Raw genomic sequence first — 19,723 nt, 5'->3', positions numbered from 1 at the left:
TGAAGGCCACATCTCCTTTCAGAAACCCCTTTCTGTCCATCTATCCTTTGTAGGTTCCAGTAACTGTCCCCACCCCGTTACCCCTTCAGACCAAGCTCCTTACATCCTCCCTTTTTGTCTTCTCCAAGCCCTGCCCACACCTTTGTAAACATCATTTTAATGCACTTCCTTTAAATCCCCCAGTTTGTGCCCTGTCTCTTTTTCTCAAGGATCCAGCCTGAGGCAGTCTGTAATGCTTGAGGGGCTTGTTCTGTGGGAGGGTGTGAGAGTTATGGATGGAGACCTTTGTCTTCCCCCTTCCTCAAAGTCCAGGGCAATGTGCCTCCTACCTTCTATAGGATACCGGACTTGCAACATGTCATGGGATGCTCCTGGATGTCTTTTTTAATTCCTTTTTACTAATCAAGCTCCCAGAGGTAATGATGGGCCCTCTACTGTGGTTTGTAAGTACATCCAGCTGCAAGGCGCTCCAGGTGGGAGCTCTCAGGAATCAGTAGGAGGGAACTGACGTCTCTCCTGGTTCTCTCCAGATTACATCGTGGCTGGCCAGTGAGAGCTGTCATTTCTGCAGGCTGTTGGTCAGAAGTGACTGTGCACCAGGTGGTCTGGAAGGACAAGGGTACCCGCAGCTGGGGTTCCACGGGATCGCCATCCTGTTACTGCCTCTGCCTTCCCGCTCCCCAAGGCCTGGGGCGTCCACACTCTGAGAACAGGCTCCGTGATGTATCAGATCCCACACCACGCCCCGGTTGTGGAGGAGGCTGGGGAGGAGCCCTTCAAAGCCTTCAGAGCAGTGTTTCTTAAACTTGAATGAGCTGATGAGTCAACTGGGCATGATATCAAATTGCAGATTATGATTCAACAGGTCTGGGGTAGTGGCTGGGTTCTGCATTTCTCACAAGCACCCTGGTGATGCTGCTGCAGGGCACACACCTGAGTAGCAGAGACTAAGAGATGGGCATCCAGCAGGGCAACCACCAGCCTCATGGGGCTATTTATATTCATTGTCTTTTCCTTTTTATAAATCTCATAATCTTATCAAATCATCAAAACGCTGACTTTCTAGGAACAGAAACCCAGCTCATCAAAAGGTTTTGAACTTAGGTCAAAAAGAGAAATGTGTTGGTTTTTATGGAGCGGTTAAGATAGGGAGCTGGCTAGGAACGGTGGGGCCCAGGGACCCAAAAGATGTCGCCACTGTCAGCAGCAGCAGCACCATCTCTTTCTTCTTTCATTCCTCCTCTGCCTCTTGATTTTTTCAGCCTCATTCTCACTATCTGCAGGCTGGTTTTCTCTCTCGGGCAGGGAATTAGCTGGTGGCTCCAGGCTAATATCACACTTGCCATCTCAATGGGAAAAGAGAGCTTTCTCCCAGCATCTGAGCGCTTGTGCATCACACTGCACCGGGCTTGATGGCTAAAGTGCCAGGCTTGCCTGTGGCAAGGGAGTGGGTCACTGTGATGGACAGCCCCTCAGAATTAGATGAACAGAAGGGGGGACAAGTAAACCTGAAGGAATAGATGTGCGAAGAGGTATGGGGCAGACAAGACAGTGGGTGTTCACGCCCCTCCACGGCTTTCACCCCACCTGTCCATCTATTCCCCTTAACCACCTTTCTCCTAGTTTCTGCCACACTTTAGTCATTCCCAGGGGGGAAGACATAGCCTGACAGATTTTGCTGAGTGCTTCAAAGAGCACAATCGTCTGCCCTGTGTATTTTCATTGCAATCAATTAGCAAGGCTTTCTCTTTGGTGCAGAAATTAAATACAAAAAGACAAAAGTTCTGGCAAGCTTTTCCCTTTGGTTTCTTCAGGCATTTGATAGCATCTCACGCTGCCTTGGGAGAAGGCAATAGCACCCCACTCCGGTACTGTTGCCCAGAAAATCCCATGGATGGAGGAGCCTGGTAGGAGTCGGACACGCTAAGAGTCAGACACGACTGAGCAACTTCACTTTCACTTTCCACTTTCATGCATTGGAGAAGGAAATGGCAACCCACTCCAGTGCTCTTGCCTGGAGAATCCCAGAGACGGGGGAGCCTGGTGAGCTGCCGTCTGTGGGGTTGCACAGAGTCAGACACGACTGAAGCAACTTAGCAGCAGCAGCAGCACGCTGCCTTGCTGGGAGAATTAAATTGCTTGAGAGTGCCAAGCTGAATGGTAAGGGTGGTGAATAGCAGGATGGGAAGGCAGTTGACTGCCAAGGGAGAAGCTGGAGGGGGGCGCTTGGGCTGATGTTCATTAATGGGCTGGAAGGACAGGACAGCACGAGGAGATGAGGCTGTGGATGGTCCACTGCTCAGAGCACAGACAAGAACAGCAGGGCAGGACCAGGAGATGAGCCAATTACAGCCACTTTTCAATTTTTTTTTTTTTGAATAAGGAAAGTACAGAATGAATTTTTATTTTTGTTTTTTTTTGGTAGGAGATAGTAGAGTTTAGAAGAGGGGTAGATAAACTGGCCCAAAGTCTTTAAGTCCCTGTGAAGATGAAACATCTAGGGTCCCCAGCCTCCAGGATCTAATGCCTGATGATTTGAGGTGGAGCTGATGTAATAATAATAGAAATAAAGTGTGCAATAAATGTAATGCACTTGAATCATCTCAAAACCCCCCCTCCCCCAGCCCCCAGTCTGTGGAAAAATTGTCTTCCAGGAAGCTAGTCCCTGGCGCCATAAAGGTTAGGGAACACTGATCCAGACCACATATTCCTAACATGAGGCCCAAGAGCTGGCAGCAACAGCCTCACCCAGGAGCAATGGGTGTTCTCTGGTCCACCCAGACCTACTCAGTCAGAAACTCTAACCAGACTTCCAGGTGATTCTGCAGGCTGTTTGAGCTTGAAAGGCACTGGCCTACATGAGGGTCACCTTGAACAGTGAGGGGCTCCTTAAACCTCACCTGGGCAGAGACACAAAAATTGACCTTTGGGGAGAAACGGCAGTTATCTTGGTCCCCAGCAGCCCAGGAGGGAAGTGACTTACCTGAGGTCACCCAAGAGGCAGCAGTGGCCTACAGGCCTCATTCCCACACCCGTGCTCTGCAGCATTTTTAAATTTTTAATTTAATTTTGAACAAAATGTTTATTTGTCTGCCCTGGATCTTAGTTGTGGCGTGTGGTATCTAGTTCCCTGACCAGGGATCAAACCTGGGTCCCTTGCATTGGAAGCACAGAGTCTCAGCCACTGGACCACCAGGAAAGTCCCCTCTGCAGTATTTTATGAATATATTTATGAAAACCCGGGAGAAGTGTAGGCCTATCACTTCTCCGTGTCACAGAGATGCGATGACGATTCCCACATTGACAGTGACCCCTGGTTTTTATAGTCCCCTCTGTGCTGAAAACCCTGTGATGACCTCACTTGAGGCAGGACGAAAGATGAGGAATGTGGCCATAATGGATTTGAATCGGGGGTGGGGTGGGTGAGCTGGAACCCTTGTGCTGTGCCCTGGGAGCCAGACAGCAATGAAGAACCAGGAACAGAGGAAAAGGTTATAAAAATGTTTAGTCTTTGCTTTATTGAGTTACAACAAATGAGCAACAAGTTAGAAAAATTGTTTTTTTTTAAACTCCCTAACATTTTATTTGTGCAGTGTACTCAAATAGGGGGCAGTGGGATGGGGGGAAGGGACTGCAAACACAATTTATATTGCAACATTTACACCGGATGTATCTCTTGGTTTTTCTTCTTTAGAAGTTAGGACTAACTGAGGAAAAAAAAAGTGCACTCATGAATCTAAAATTGGCCCAAAACAAACACACAAACAAAACAAACAAAAAATCAATTCGTGGTGAAGCTTCAAGCTGAAATCTTGTCCAATACCACACTGAGAAAAGGCAGTTAGGAACAGAAATGAAAACCAAAGCTGTTCATCTTTGTACCATCTAGATAGCACAATCTCTTTTTGTTTTACTTTCACAAAATTAATGCTAATGCTAATGCACTTGTGAGCCCTTTCTGCTGGTTTCTAAAAAGGGGCTCAGAGGGTAGCCACCTGCCACCCAGCTCTCCTGGCCCAAGGTCTGACCTCAGAGGCCAGGCCATCAGAAAAAACCAGACTGGCCTGGGGCAGTTCAGAAAGCCTTGTGCCTGGCTAAACAGGGACCCCCAAAGGCAGCTGGGGAAGAACTATAGAAATGGATTTGATTTGGAAGATCTGTCATTTGTAAACCCCTCTCCAAGCTCAGACAGAGGCCTGAATCCCAGCCCTTTTCCCCGGAAGAAATCTCGCAAATTGCAAACTATCTTTAAAAACAAACTTGCCCTACCTAAAATCCAGTAGATATAATGGCACTAATGCTAACAACCCCCCTCCCCAAAATTAATAAAAATAAAAAAGGAAAAAAAGAGAAAAGCACATGTGATTAGCCCTCCCTCCTGGAAAAAAGACCTTACAATGGTAGAGCTGGAAAAGGAAGTTGCCCTCGGTTAAAAAGGTAACAAAATTCCCATGTTGTACAAATTGGTTCCAGTATAGCAAGAGGTGGGGGCCTGGGCGCAGGAGCCAGCTATTTACAGGGACCCATGGAAAACGCAGTAGTAGGACTTTGGCACTAGGAGCAGTTCCCACCGGGCCTCGGGGAGGTGCGTGTGTGCAGAGGCAGCGGCAGGCACACGCAGCGAAGTCGTTCCACTTGGAGTCTCAGGCCAGGGCGGCCCTCAGCTGGGGAGAGAAGTTCTCTTCTTTCTTTGAAGACAGATTATTCCCTGCATCAGCACGGCAGTTCTGATGGACTTCCCTAGAAGGACGACACAAGACCAGAGAGGCAAGATGTCAGGGAGATGACCATCATTCCCTGCATGCAAGGCATCAGGGTGAGGAGGGGAGGTGGCCTCTTCCTGGCTGTCGTGGGGAGACACTTCCCAAGTCATCTTGGGGTCAGAGGACGACAGATGCCCTTCACATGTGGGGCCTGTTTTAAAGAAACGAGTGTGTATCCTGAGCATGGTCTGACATTATGGTAAGCACCTTCAGAATAAGGCTTTGAAAACAGGATGACTCTCTGGGCAAGTGAAGGAGGTGATTCATTTCATCATGACAAGACCCTTTTCTTGTTTCTGGATAGGCAGCCAGTCACCATGGTTCCTCAAAGACAACAGAATCAGACAAGTCTGGATTTTGGTCCTGACTTTTCTGTATGGAGAAGGAAATGACAACCCACTCTAGTATTCTTGCCTGGAGAATTCCAAGGACAGAGGAGCCCAGCCAGAGGGCCCTAGTCCATGGAGTCGCAAAGAGTTGGACACGACTGAGTGACTAACACTTCTCTATATACTTGCCACAGGGCCATACACATGTCACAATCTCTCTAGGGCTTAGTTTTGCTCCTGTAAAACAGGGATGGTAATAGCATCCACCTGGTAAAGTAGTAGTGATGAGAAGCTGATATATGAAACAGCACTTAAAATCGTGTCCGGCATGTGTATTATATATGTTTGTGTTGTATTTGTTAGATGAAGCCTTTTCCAAATATGATAGTAGATGAGAAATTTAAAGTGTCTTTTTATCTCTTTATTTTTATGTTTAAAATTTTATAATTTTTTAAATTGGAATATTGCTTTACAATGCTGTGTTAGTTTCTATTGTAAACAGCTGATTCACTTCATTGTACAGTAAAGCAATTTTACTCCAGTTAAAAAATAAAAAGAGAAAAAAATGTATTTTTTAATGTTTCTATCAACCCTAAGAGGTGTAGATATAATTACTATTCCCATTTTACAGGTAAGGAAACTGAGCACAGAGAAGCTGAAAAACTTGCCTAAGATCACCCAGCTAGAAAGTGGAAGAACCCAAATTCCAGCTCAGGCAATTTCCAGAGCCTGTTCTCTTAATAGTGTTCATTAAGAGTCAGCATGGAGAAATGTTTAATTCTTACAGACTTTGAAGTAATGAAAATAGTCCAAGGACCTTCTTATGGGTAGAATTGTCTCTTCTTTACCCCTAAAGATATGTTGACTTTCTAACCCTTAATACCTCAAAATGTAACCCTATTTGGGGACTTCCCTGGTGGTCCAGTGGTTAAGAATCTGCTTTCCAATGCAGGAGATGAGGGTTCGATCCCTGATCAGGGAACTAAGATTCCACAATTGCCCCTTAGCTGTGGGGCAACTAAGCCCATGTGCCGGAAGTACTGAGCCTGCACACACTGGAGCCCGGCACCACATGTGATGTAGTTGTGCAGACCTGATGCAGCCAAATACACAAATATACATCTAAAAAGAATGTAACCCTATGGAGGTGATAACCATTAAAATGAGGTCTACAGGGAGGGGCCTAATCCCACAGGAATGCTGTCCTAATAAAAAGGGGAATTTTGCGCATAAAGAGAAACACAAGAAGAACATCACGGAAAGATGAAGGCAGAAACTGGGGTGATGTATCTAGAAGCCAAGGAATACCAAGGACTGCCAGCAACCCGCCAGAAGCTAGGAGCGAGGCAAGGAACACATGGTCCCTCACAGCCCTTAGAAGGAGGCAACTCTGCCAACACCAGCCTTCTAGTCTGCAGACTGTGGGAGAATCAATTCCTATTGTTTAAGCCACCCAGTCTGTGGTACTGGATGGCAGCCTTGGCAAACCAAGACAGAACTCCATCTCCACTGTGGGCTCTGGGGAGCCAGGGATCCTGAGCCAGGAATCCAGGGTGGGCTGGGGGCTGTGAAGTATGCAGTCAGTATTCCATGAAAGGTTGGAAGGGGATCAGGTCTGCAGATTCCTGAAGCCACTGGCTTTTTCGTTGCCTCGTCCCTGGTAAGGTCGTGTCACAGCTTGTTATTAAGGCCCTGAGAAGCCTGTGTGTGTGTGTGTGTGTGTGTGTGTGTGTGAAGCCTGTGTGTGTGTGTGTGTGTGTGTGTAGGGGACCAAGAGCAAGAAGACCGACTTCTCAGCCAAAGGAATCAGCAGATCATCTATACTGTGTCATTCCCAATGTCTGGATGTCAAAGGTACCCACATTTCATCAGTACTCCTGATAGTAAGGCTGAATACTGCAGTTAAGAAACCAACTTGTAACACGGGAAGGCAGAGGGGAGGATGGAGCCGGTACACTACCCATATATAAAATTGATAGCCAATGGGAATTTGTTGTATGACTCAAGGAACTCAAACCAGGGCTCTGTAATAGCCTGAAGCAGGGGGAGGTGGGAGGGAGGTTTGGGAGTGAGGGGACATATGTATACCTATGACTGGTTCATGTTGATGTATGGCAGAAACCAATGCAATATTGTAAAGCAATTATCCTTCAATTAAAAAAAAAACAACTTGTAAAAGAAACTGTCTGTGAATGAAATCAGATTCCAGGGGTGTCCTTGGGATCTGTTACTACCCAAAAGGGATCCAGGAAAAGGCATGAAATTGTAAAAGCCACAGGGATCCTTATGCTGTTGGCAGGTGATGCTGCCAACATTACTTCTTTCACAAGGGAAAAAAAAGGAAGCCTGGGGAGGAAAAGTGATTTCCCCAGGTCACATAACTGCTCAGCAGCAGAGTCAAAAGTAATAACAATCATGGTTGCGACAACAGTGAGAGTAGCTTAAATGTATCTCATGCTTATTATGAGCCAGACCTGATACTAAGTGCCAACAGGGGTCATTTCATTTACTCCTAATGGTAACCAGAGGTAGGCCTGCTCTGCGGTGAAGAGATGGGGTTTAGTGAGCAAATGACATCAGGCAAGTGGTAAGTGGTGGAGCCTGGATTCCCCTGGGGCCAATCCAGCTTTAACTGCCTCTCCCAACACCTGAGCTGGGTCTGGTCTCCTTGCCCTGTGCACAGATGCTGCCTGCACGGAGCCACAAGGTGACAGGAAAGTGCAGGTCTGCTTCAAAGACTCGGGCTGATATGTATACCTGTGGCTGACTCATGCTGATGTTTGGCAGAAAACAACAAAACTCTGTAAAGCAATTATCCTTCAATTAAAAAAAAAAAAAGATGGGGGCTGGGTGGCCCTGGGCACCCAGAGAGGACCACACGCCTTGTTGCTGTTACCATGCAGACACACACCCAGAACGGGTATGTGGGCCACAGCCAGCTGCTTGCTGTGCTCTGCAAAGAACAGCTTTCCCCCAGCAAACGGGGTCTTTTACCGCCTTTGGAAAGGAGGCCGCTTCTGGCTGAATGTCCATCTGAACAGCTCTCAAGACTCCAGGAGGGACCTCCCTGGTGGTCCAGTGGTTAAGACTCTGCTTTCTGATGCAGGAGACTCATGTTCGATCCCTGGCCAGGCAACTAAGCCCACATGCCACAAGGAAGACCCAAGCACAGTCAAGATAAGAATAAATAAATAAAGACTCCAGGAAACAAGGCCCAAGGTGGGTAAAGAGTGACTGTTTGTATTCCCCACCAGGCTGAGGAACGCCAGCTCCGCACAGGACTGTGGGTACCCAAGGTGGAGCAGACCGGAGAGAACCGTGGAGTCAGAGAAAACCGGGTCCAGGGCCAGCCATTTCCGAGCTGTGTGCTGAGATCAGCTACTTAGCCTCCCAGAGCCTCATTTCCACAATCCACAACCAAGCAGCTGCTGGGAGGGTTGCAGATGAGGTGTGCAAAACATATGGGGGCTCCAGAAATATTGTCCTGTTTCATTTTCCCTTGAGGAAAGCCAGGTGCAGAACTATGGCCTTAGGGGTACGTGAACTCACCTGTGTATGTGAGGCTATACACATCTTGTCTCTCCTACAGAAAACTGAACCCTGTCTCTAAGTGACTGGTAGAAAGTTGCCTTTTGTTTTTTTATTTTTTAATTGGAGGAAAATTGCTTTACAGTGTCATGTTGGTAAAAATTTGCCTTTTAGATAAACCTCAATATTAACGTGGTTCTCCATCTGGCATTTTTTAAAAAGAATGGAAGTAAATTTACAATATTCTGTTAGTTTCAGGTATACAGCAAAGTGATCATATACATATATATATATATGCTATTTTTCAGATTATTTTCCATTATAGATTATTATAAGATATTGATTAGAGCTTCCTGTGCTATACAGTATATCTTCACTTATCTATTTTATATATAGCAGTGTGTATCTGTTAATACCATACTCCTAATTTATCCATCCCCCTTCTTTTCCCTTTGGTAACTATGAGCTTATTTTCTGTGTCTGTGATCTGTTTCTGTTTTTTATATAGATTAATTTGTGTTATTTTCTAGATTTAACATATAAGTGATATCATGTAATATTTATCTTTCTCTGACTTCACTAATATTCTTTAGGTTCATCCCTGTTGTTGCAAATGGCAATATTTCATTCTTTTTTATGGCTGAGTTATATATACACATATACACACCACATTTTCTCAAGCCAGCTGTCTGTCGCTGGGCACGTGGGTTGTGTACATGTCTCAGCTACTGCAAACAGTGCTTCTGTGAATGTCGGGGGTGCATGTATCTTTTAGCGTTTTTGTCTTTTCCAGAGTGGGACTGCTGGATCATATGGTAGTTCTATTTTTAGATTTTTAAGGAATATCTTTATTGTTTTCCATCGTATTTACATACCAATTTACATTCCTACCAACAGTGTTGGAGGGTTGTCTCTTCTCCACATCCTCTCCAGTATTTATTATTTGTAGACTTCTTCATGATAGCCATTCTGACAGGTATGTTACCTCATTGTGGTTTTGACGTGCATTTCTCTAATATAACTGGCATATTGAGCATCTTTCCATGTGCCTGTTGGCCATTTCTATGACTTTTTTAGAAGAATGTCTATTTAGGTCTTCTGCCCATTTTTCAATGGGGTTGTTTTCTTGATATTGAGTTGTATGAGCTGCTTGTATATTTTGGATATTAACCCCTTGTTGATTGCACAATCAGCAAAATATTTTTTCTCATTCAGGAGGTTCCCTTTTTGTTTTGTTGATAGTTTCCATTGCTGTGCAAGAGCTTTTAAGTTTGATTAGGTTCCATTTATTTATTTTTGCTTTTATGTCTTTTGCCTTGGGAAACTAAGAAAATATTGCTACGATTTATGTCTGAGAATATTTTGCCCATACTCCCTTTTATGAGTTTTATAGTGTCATATCTTATATTTAGATTTCTAAACCATTTGAGTATATTTTTGTGTTTGGTATGAGAGTATGTTCTAACTTCACTGATTTACATGCAGTTGTCCAGCTTTTGCAATACCACTTGCCGAACAAACTGTCTTTTCTCCATTGCCTAGTTTTGCCTCCTTTGTCAAAGATGAATTGAGTATAGGTGTGTGAGTTTATCTCTGGGCTATTCTGTGCCATTGATCTGTGTGTCTGTTTCTGTGTCAATACCATGCTGTTTTGATTATTTAGCTTTGTATCAATAGTATAGTCTGAAGTCTGGGAGGGTTATGCCTTCAGCTTTGTTTTTTTTTTTTTTTTTTGTCCCCCTATGAATGCTCAAACTACTGCACAATTGCACTCATCTCACATGCTAGTAAAGTAATGCTCAAAATTCTCCAAGCCAGGCTTCAGCAATACGTGAACCGTGAACTTCCTGATGTTCAAGCTGGTTTTAGAAAAGGCAGAGGAACCAGAGATCAAATTGCCAACATCCGCTGGATCATGGAAAAAGCAAGAGAGTTCCAGAAAAACATCTATTTCTGCTTTATTGACTATGCCAAAGCCTTTGACTGTGTGGATCACAATAAACTGTGGAAAATTCTTCAAGAGATGGGAATACCAGACCACCTGACCTGCCTCTTGAGAAATCTGTATGCAGGTCAGGAAGCAACAGTTAGAACTGGACATGGAACAACAGACTGGTTCCAAATAGGAAAAGGAGTACGTCAAGGCTGTATATTGTCACCCTGCTTATTTAACTTATATGCAGAGTACATCATGAGAAATGCTGGGCTGGAAGAAGCACAAGCTGGAATCAAGATTGCCGGGAGAAATATCAATAACCTCAGATATGCAGATGACACCACCCTTATGGCAGAAAGTGAAGAGGAACTAAAAAGCCTCTTGATGAAAGTGAAAGAGGAGAGTGAAAAAGTTGGCTTAAAGCTCAACATTCAGAAAATGAAGATCATGGCATCCAGTCCCATCACTTCATGGGAAATAGATGGGGAAACAGTGGGAACAGTGTCAGACTTTATTTTTTTTTGGCTCCAAAATCACTGCAGATGGTGACTGCAGCCATGAAATTAAAAGACACTTACTCCTTGGAAGGAAAGTTATGACCAACCTAGATAGCCTGTTCAAAAGCAGAGACCTTACTTTGACAACAAAGGTCCGTCTAGTCAAGGCTATGGTTTTTCCTGTGGTCATGTATGGATGTGAGAGTTGGACTGTGAAGAAGGCTGAGCGCTGAAGAATTGATGTTTTTGAACTGTGGTGTTGGAGAAGACTCTTGAGAGTCCCTTGGACTGCAAGGAGATCCAACCAGTCCACTCTGAAGATCAGCCCTGGGATTTCTTTGGAAGGAATGATGCTAAAGCTGAAACTCCAGTACTTTGGCCACCTCATGCGAAGGGTTGACTCATTGGAAAAGACTCTGATGCTGGGAGGGATTGGGGGCAGGAGGAGAAGGGGACGACAGAGGATGAGATGGCAGGATGGCATCACTGACTGGATGGACATGAGTCTCAGTGAACTCCGGGAGTTGGTGATGGACAGGGAGGCCTGGTGTGCTGCGATTCATGGGGTCACCAAGAGTCGGACATGACTGAGCGACTGAACTGAACTGAACTGATGCTGAAGTTGAAACTCCAATACTTTGGCCACCTGTTGCAAAGAACTGACTCATTGGAAAAGACACTGATGCTAGACAAGACTGAAGGCAGGAGGAGAAGGGGATGACAGAGGATGAGATGGTTGGATGGCATCACTGATTTGATGGACATGAGTTTGAGCAGGCTCTGGGAGTTGGTGTTAGACAGGGAAGCCTTGCATTCTGCAGTCCATGGGGTTACAGAGAGTCGGATATGACTGAGCAACTGAACTGAACTGAACTGAGGGTTGCTTTGGCCATTCTGAGTCTTTTGTGGTTCTGTATAACTTTTAGGATTATTTGTTCTAGTTCTGTGAAAAATATCATGAGTATTTTGACAGGGATCACATTAAATATGTAGATTGCTTTGAGTAGTGTGGTCATTTTAACAATATTCTTCCAACCCAAGAGCATGGGATGTTCTATTTCTTTGAATCATATTTCATTTCTTTTATGACAATGTGTTTTTCCCTATCTTATGGGTATGAACGTGTATAATCCTCCAACTATGTATTAATAAAGAAAAATGCTGAACAAGACCATTAAAAAAGCCACAAAAACCAGATTGCAAGGCCAAAGGGTGACCCAGAGAAGGGGAGACAACGTCACTGTTTTTTGGTTTTTGCAATGTTCCCAGATGTCTGTGGATGACTCTGGGCCCAGCTCTTGGAAGCACTGAGCTTCAGTTCTCGTTTGACCTCTCCCAGGGTGTGTCATGGTGGGCAGGAGCTGGGCTGTAGGAGCTGGCAGCACTCTCAGAGTAAGGCTGGGAAGATAGTGGACACAGAGGGCACACAGCCCAGCCCTGTGGCCTTGCCCCTCGGGCAGCGCCACTGTCCCCGCGGCAGGCCGCTTCCCCAGAAGGCCCTGCTGCCAGACATGCTCAGTTCGCCTTGATAAATGCTCCCTGCCGGGGCTTGCACAGCGCACGTGCCATCACGATGTCTTCAAATTGCCCGATGAGTCGCATGTCCACAGTGGCCACTGCTACCCCTGCCCCACCCCCATCTCTCCCACCACTGCGTCTGGCTCACGGAGGATACTCAAATGTTCGTTAATGAAGGAAACACAGGAAGAGAGCACGGTACTGTTAGAGGTTGCTGCTTAGACAAGATCGGTGACAAAGTTCACATTTCATTCATTGTTGATTTTTTAAAGAGTGGGCAGGAGGAGAAGGGGGCGGCAGAGGATGAGATGGTTGGATGGTATCACCAACTTAATGGACGTGAGTTTGAACAAACTCTGGGAGGACAGGGAAGCCTGGTGTGCTGCAGTCCATGGGGCTGCAAAGAGTTGGACACCACTTAGTGACTGAACAACAACAGTGATCTTTACTTATGTGGCCTCTTGCTAAGTCCCTGGGCTACTACCTGGAATCTTATCACTTGGTCAGGGATACTCGCCCGTGCAGAGAACCAATGGTCCGATGAGTCACTTAGTCCCAGGGCATCAGATCGCAGCTGTGGGGGAAACTGCAAGGTCACTGGGCCCCTTTCCTCGTGGCCACTCTTCAAACATTTCCACTGAGTGGATGTCGCACTTCTCCCTGAACACTGCCCAGGATGGGGGCACCCACTGCCTCCCACAGCTGTCCCTTTCTATCTTGGGGACATCTTGGAATGTTAAAAAGCACTATCTAATTCTTTAGCAAAATCTGTTTCCTTATTACTCTGCCTTTTGGGAAGCATGAAACAATGAGAATTCTTTTCCCATGTGCCAGCTTTCTGCTCCTAGTTCTCCTTAATTTTCCCTGTAGGGATGTCCCCTGGGCCCTGTGGACTTGAGAGAGAACGCCGCAGTCCCTGAGACAGAAACACAAGCAGTGTGGCTGTGATTTGTTAGCTCAATAACATTTCTGAGTCCAGCTTTCTTTTACTGGGAGGGGGGATGGATGACAAAGAAAAAAAATAAGTCATTTCCCAGTGGATGCAGGAAATTTTGCACTATCCCAAATTGACCCCACATTCAGCCTTGGTCAACTCTGGACGTCTGGCTAAGGCTCTTGCTCTGAAGCGGTTTGGGGATCTCCTGTTGCACAGACTTGTACACCAGGTAGAGCTCCCTGCTTTTGGAGATATTCAAAGGCAGAAGGAATCCGGGGCCACTGGGTCTTCCTGCTCCTTTTCCATCAGTGGATATTATCCTGCGGAACTCAAAGAATCTGAGCAAATGGAATTATATTTTATTTATGCATTGTTTTTTTTGTGTGGGTGCACTGGGTCTTTTTGTTGAAGCACAAAGGGGCTCCTCTCATTGTGGCATGTGAGCTTAGCTGCCCTGCACCATGTGGGATCTTAGTTCCCTGACCAGGGATTGAACCTGAGTCCCCAGCTTTGGACAGTGAATTCTTAACCACTGGACCACTAGGGAAATTCCTTGGAATCCTATTTTAAACTCAGCAGGCAGACTCTCGACACAGTTACAAGTGTGGGTTTGAATTCCAGCTCCACTGTTTTCTAGCTCAGTCACCTTGGGCCAGTTACTTTTCTGTGGCTCATTCTCATCAGACAATGAAAATAATGTCTACGGAGAGTTGTTGAGTTAACACACATAAAGTGCTTGAGCAGTGCCTGGCATAGTAAGTGCTCAGCAAATGTCACCCCTTGTTGCCTCTGCCCCCTATCCCCACCTTGAGATGCAGGTGCCATGAACACCCCAAAGCATGGGCTTGTACTAGTGGGGCCCCAACCAAAACAGTCACTTTGGAAAGGCAAGACGGCCAAGTTCTCCACGTGCAGAAGACTGTGCAATTTCTGGGTTGTGTCCATTGAGCAGGTGCTGATGCCAAGGCCACGCCCCTATTTTGGGGCTTTCACTTATATTATCTCACTTGGTCCTGATAACAACAGACAAGTCTACTGGTAAGTGCTGTGGACTGAACTGTGTCCTACCCCAAGTTCTATGCTGAACTTTAATCCCCAGGGTGACTGTATCTGGAGATTCAGGGCCTTTAAGGAGGTGTGTACATGCTGTGCTAAGTCACTTCAGTTGTGTCCAACTCTTTGTGACCCTCTGGACTATGGCCTGCCAGGCTCCTCTGTTCATGGGATTCTTCAGGCAAGAATACTGGAGTGGGTTGCCATTTCCTCCTCCAGGGGATCTTCCCAGGGATTTAACCCCTGTCTCTTACGTCTCCTATGTTGGCAGGTAATGAAGGTTAAAGGAAGTCATAAGGGTGGAGCTCCAATCCAACAGGACGGGTATCCTTATGAGAGAGGAAGAGACAGCAGGAGGGTAGATGCACAAAGGAAAGGCATGTGAGGAAAAGAAGGTGGCCGTCTGCAAGCCAAGGAGAGTGGTCATGTCAGGAACTAGCCTTGCTGGCCCCTTGATCTTGAACTTTTAGCCTCCAGAACTGTGAGAAAATAGATTTCTGTACTTTAAGCTCCTCAGTCAATGCTCTGCTATTTTGGCATCCCTAGTTGACTAATACAGTGAGTATTAAGGCTGTAGAAACTTTAATCATAAAAAGGAATAAAATGTATGGGCATGTGGGTGTTCTAGAATTTTCTACCATCCATCTTCCATTTACAACCAGGGAAGAAAGTTCTCAACAACATCTAGACATCTGCAAGATGACTTTCTTTTTTTTTTTTTTTCTTTTTTTAAAAAAAGATTTATTTATTTATTTATGGTTGCACTGGGTCTTCATTGCTGCACGTGGGCTTCTCTTGCTGCAAAGCATGGGCTTTAGGGCCGCCAGCTTCAGTAGTTGCGGCTCTTGGGCTTTAGAGTACAGGCTCAGTAGTTTTGGTGCATGGTGCTTAGTTGCTCTGCAGCATGTGGGATCTTTCCAGACCAGGGATTGAACCTGTCTCCCCTGCATTGGCAGGTGGATTCTTTACCACTGAGCCACCAGGAAAGCCCGATGACTTTCCTTTTGCTCCTTCCTTAAGTATTACAGAAGGTCTCAAACTTTGTCTACTGGGTCATACACACAGAATCACATATAGTCTTTTTATTGGTGAGTGAGAGGAGTTTCAAGGGATAATTTGATGATATGTGAGCCCACCTAGCATTCCATTTTTTTACTACTGCGCTTCTTTGAAGTGTGAACTCAGGCAAGTCATAGCCACAGTAGCCACCTTTCAGGTTCCCTGACGCACCAAGTTCCCTCCTGTTTCAGGGAGTATGTTGTCTTTGAGTCTGTTGTCTCTTCTGCTTGGACAGCTTCTCCTCTTTGCCCAGCCAAGTCCTACTTAACCTTTTGGATTTCAATTCACCCACTTCTTGTTCACAGAAACCTTGCCCAATCCCTTAAATCAGGTCTAATTGCTCTATAGTCTCACAGTTCCATGCACCTTTTCTTCAAAAAATCTTGTCACCTGGCAGTGTTTCTTTTTTGTTTGATGAAAGATTATTTGGTCAAAGACTATGGGCTCTGGGGCTTCCCAGGTGGCACTCACTATTGGCAAAGAATCTGCCTGCTAATGCAGAAGATGTAAGAGATGTGGGTTCAATCCCTGGGTCAGGAAGATTCTCTGGAAGAGGGCATGGAACCCATTCCAGTATTCTTGCCTGGAGAATGCCATGGACAGAGGAGCCTGGCAGGCTACAGTCCATAGGGTTGCAAAGAGTTGGACACGACTGAAATGACGTAGCGCACAGCACATGGGCTCCATGAGGGCAGGACACGCTGAGTGCCGCAGCCTCTGGAGCCTGGCACTGCAGGCTTTCCACAAACACTGATGGATGAGTGAGCCAAGGCACTTACTGTGAACGTCTCTGGGCTAGTTATTTCTCCTCCTTGGGGCCAGCATCCTTCCTCTGAAAAATGAGGGGCTTTGATTTCATTATGGTCTGAAGTTGCTACAAGCTGCCTAAAGTGCAGGGGAAATTCCTAGTGTGAGAAGCTCTGGAATTAGATAAAAGGAAGTGATAGCAGTTCACTCTCCATGAGGTACCAGGGCAGTGAGGCTAATGTACAGTCCATGAAAAGCATCACCCAGTAAATAGCTAGTGACTGATTCTCCAACAGACCTTTCCCTCAAGCTGCTCACACACGGAAAGCAAACTGTCCCCAGTTCCTCTCCCCTGACGGCTGTCATCTGATGGGACTAGTGAGTGATGGGAAAAAGAATGAGGGGAAGCGGAGGACTGAAATACCAGATCCTGGATAACTGGAGGCCAACTCTCTCTAGTAATTCTCAGGTTGGTTCAATAAACCACTGTAGAGCATCTGTTCTGAATCAGGCACTGGGGGATTCAGGGATTAATTGGGAATGGTGCCTGTCTTCAAGGATCTGGTAGAGGAGAGACAGGGAAATAGTTAATTACAAATTTTCACTTCTCCATCCATCCATTCACACATCTGTATTTAGATGGCTAATCTGAACAGATTATGGGGGCATACATATCCTGGATCCTAAATTGTAGCTAGGTTCCAAGACTTGGCAGCCTTGAATATTTTAAGCAAGTTGAACTATGGAAAATAATTTTTTTTCTGACATTTTCACAGAATTTACCACTTCCCCAAAGCCATCCCTAATTCTCAGGAGATGGAAATTGGCAGAAATCAGGAGGCAGCAAAGTAGTGAATGAATAGTTGTGTACTAGTGTTCAGTTCCATATAGAATGAAGACACAGCCACACCTGTTGGTCTAGCCTGGGCGGTGATGGTGGTGCGCTTCGGCGAGCTGGTGCACTGACGTGTGAGCGGGGGTCTCCAGGCTCCACCAGTCACTATGAGGGAACCAGGACAAGCATTTCTGAGCCTTAGCTTGGCCTCCCGTAAAATGGGCTTCCCTGGTGGCTCAGACAGTAAAGAATCTGCCTGCAATGTGGGAGACCAGGGTTTGATCCCTGGGTTGGGAAGATGCCCGGAGAAGAGAATGGCTACCCACTCCAGTATTCATGCCTGGAGAACTCCATGGATAGAGGAACCTGGCGGGCTACAGCCCGTGGGGTTGCAAAGAGTCGGACACAGCTGAGTGACACTTGGGCTTCCCAGGTGGCGCTAGTGGTAAAGAAACTGGCTGCCAGTGCAGGGGATATGGAGACGTGGGTTCGATCCCTGGGTCGGGAAGATCCCCTGGAGAAGCAAATGGTAACCCACTCCAGTATTCTTGCCTGGAGAATCCCATGGACAGAGGAGCCTGGTGGGCTACAGTCCATGGGGTCACAAAGAGCTGGACATGACTGAAGCGATATAGCATGGCAGAAAATGAGGAAACAGTCATACCTCTCTCAGAGGGTTGTCATGAAGTTTAAATGACTTAAAAGATGTGCTGGCAAGAATGCTGAGCACATGGCATATACAAATAAACAGAAATTCTTCATGGAAGTAGAGCTGGGCTACTCTGTCTGGCCGAACATCAAGGCATACATCTGACGATCTTTGGCTCAAGTATTTTGACTCATTTTTAGGAAAGGAGTTTCTTTTTTGGCTTCTTATGGGGACAGGTCTCTCAATGAATGGCTTGATAATGGATGGACCTAGAGACTGAATCAAGGTGACCCCATTCACGGCTTGGGAAGGATTCCTTATCTTTGCGTCTAATCTCAGGACCAGGTGAGCCTGGACAGTCAGACACTGTCCTGAGCCTTGCCAAGCTTCAGCCTGAGGAACTGGCTGGGGGCGGGGTGGTGGTGGTGGGGGACGCTCACTCCCACAGAGGAAATCTCATCCTAGAATCAGCTTTCAGCTGCTTACCGAAGTTTTTATTTTTTTTTTTAATGAAATCAAAACCATGCATTATTTCCAGGATTATGTGTGGCAATTGCACTCGACTGCAGGTTCCTAGATAAATATGTGTTTAAATAAAGACATCACTGAATATTTATGAATTTCAAGAGACCTCTGTGTTTGGTTCATAAAAGCTGTGAAGTAATTTTGGAGAGGTTTTTTTTTTCCCCCACTTTGAGGTTGAAAGCTTCCTCGAAGGGGTGCCTTGTCGGGAGAACTTTCAGGCACTGCCAGCAGCACAGATTGAGGCCCCTTTCTTAAAACAATGGCGTCTAAAAAATATCAGGAGGCCCATTAGGGATATCAGGTGTCTTCCGGTGTTGAGTAGATCTTAGCATCTTGTTTAGGGATATTTTCTAGCACAGTCTTGTGGCGTTCGCCATAAATAAAAAGAGGTTCCTGTGTGTTCCTGTTCTTTTCAGGGAGATGGCTAGTTCCTGCTGCTGCTCTGTTGCTCCGTCATGTCCGACTCTTTGCAGCCCCATGGACTGTAGCCCACCAGCCTCCTCTGTGGGATTTCCCTGGCAAGAATACTGGAGTGGGTTGCCATTTCCTCCTGCAGGGGATATTCCTGACTGAGGGATCAAACCCGCATGTCTTTCATCTCTGGCATTGGCAGGCAGATTCTTGGCCAACTGCACCACCTGGGAAGCCTTTCTCCTTGTCTGTGCACTTGGCTAATTCCTTCCTATCAGCTGAGTCAGCTGTCCCTTCCTCCAGGAAGCCTTCCCTGACCTCCAGCCTGGGTGCCCCTCCTAGTGCTCCCCCACAGCTGTGCACGTCTCTGTCACACAACAGAACACCCTGGCGAATAAAGGAAAGAGTAAATTCCTCTGTTGTTGGTTGAGTAAGCTCCAGGGGAATGAGAGCTCTGTCTTCATCACCCTGTTCTCTCTAGCGCCTAGAGCGGTTTTCTGCACACCGCAGGTGCTCAGAGTGTATCTGTGAAGTTGAATTGAACCCAGCTGTCTACTATGTGGTAGGAGGAAAAAGGCATCGTGTAGACATGTTTATGCACCACTAGAAATCTAGGGCAAACTAGAAGTGTTCACACAGAATCTGATTGGACAAAAAAAAAATTGCTCTTTCATTTCAATATGGGAGATATGAGCTGGACTGGATCTTTTTTTAAATTTGTTATTTTATTATTATGTTTTAATCTGGCTGCGATGGGTCTTAGTTGTGCCATGCAGGCTCTTAGTTGTGGCATGTGGGATCTAGTTCCTTGATCAGGAATCGAACCTGGGCCCCCTGCACTGGGAGCGTGGAGTCTTAAATCACTGGACCACCAGGGAAGTACCAGCAGGGTCTTATAAGAAGCAAGAAAATGGCCAGAGGGAGAATGGGGAGGTG

The 19,723-nt window shown here is 46.1% G+C and overlaps 1 protein-coding gene across 10 annotated transcripts in view; it reads right to left on the bottom strand.

Moving 5' to 3' along the window:
• Positions 1 to 3,488: 3,488 nt before the first annotated feature.
• ZHX2 (zinc fingers and homeoboxes 2) overlaps positions 3,489 to 19,723 on the bottom strand; it is a 188,054-nt gene continuing 171,819 nt past the window's right edge. For 9 of the 10 annotated variants that reach the window (XM_044928790.2, XM_044928784.2, XM_044928792.2 and 6 more), the window contains one exon: positions 3,489 to 4,740. The gene's annotated coding sequence lies outside the window, so the exon portion shown is untranslated. Of the gene's footprint in view, positions 4,741 to 16,227; positions 17,368 to 19,723 lie in introns of those variants that run through there. The other variant, XM_044928787.2, reaches the window with a different exon arrangement.

This window comes from Bubalus bubalis, chromosome 15 (assembly GCF_019923935.1).
Source record: "Bubalus bubalis isolate 160015118507 breed Murrah chromosome 15, NDDB_SH_1, whole genome shotgun sequence".
Taxonomy (NCBI): Eukaryota; Metazoa; Chordata; class Mammalia; order Artiodactyla; family Bovidae; genus Bubalus; species Bubalus bubalis.
Note: the sequence above shows the minus strand (reverse complement) of the source record. Positions and strands in the feature narration are given on the sequence as shown.